The following is a 959-nucleotide window of genomic DNA, read 5'->3' as shown; positions in this document are numbered from 1 at the left end:
TTGTGCTTTTTTTTTAATGGCCAAGACCAGCCAGGGGTTCCGGCACTCCCACTTTGCTGGAGTTGGGTCTCTCATTTTCAGATCCCATTGGTAACTCGTCCCGCTCACCACAGGCAGCAGCCCAGATGCTGGTTTTGACCACGGGTGCCACGGGAGCCAGCCAGACCAAACGCTGGTCACAACGCACCCCTTTGTCCCTCCTTTTCCCGAACAGTGCTCAGGCCATATTCCGCGAGGCAGGGTCGCAAAGCCCACTTCTTGCTCTACCTGTGCCTTGTAATGGGCAGCTCCAGATCGTGGCTGCAAAGAGCGCCCGTCTCCAGCATTGTGGGTGAGGGTGTCTCTGGTCGCACAGGGTTGCCAGGTGTCTGCCTTCACGAACAGCAGACGCCTGACCGACACGAATCGTTCCTACCCTGTGAGGTCGAAGCGGTTCTGCGCATCCCTGTGCATCACACAGGCGAGGAGTCCGTGCCCTGGGAAGGTCACAAAAGCGCCTGCCGCCCCCAACCGAGAGTGACATGGCCACGGGTCTGCACGCTCTTAGAATAAGCAGGGCATGGGCCTCGAGGAGGACTGTCATGTTCACAGGCTTAGAAGTGAGAATCACCAGTTTGATAACAAATGGGCGAACGACTTCCCATCGGACCTGTGTGCTGTGCGAACAGCAGGCCCAGGGTCTGTGTGTACCTGTGACGGGAAGCCACAGACAAGGACCCGTAAGGTGCCAGCAGAGTCCGACTTCCAGGCTTTGCCCCCGGCTCCATGTGACTCCCTGGTGCCACCATCCTTATCCACCTCTATGGACGTGGATGGGGGGGGGTGACCTTTCTTGAGCAGAACCGATGTGATCTTTTAGGAGTTGGTGACCTTCCAGGATGTGGCCGTGGGCTTCTCCCCGGAGGAGTGGGCTTTGCTGGATCATTCTCAGAGGAGGCTCTACCGAGAGGTGATGCTGG

This window comes from Pteropus vampyrus, unplaced genomic scaffold (assembly GCF_000151845.1).
Source record: "Pteropus vampyrus isolate Shadow unplaced genomic scaffold, Pvam_2.0 Scaffold1943, whole genome shotgun sequence".
In the NCBI taxonomy this organism is placed as follows: domain Eukaryota; kingdom Metazoa; phylum Chordata; class Mammalia; order Chiroptera; family Pteropodidae; genus Pteropus; species Pteropus vampyrus.
Note: the sequence above shows the minus strand (reverse complement) of the source record.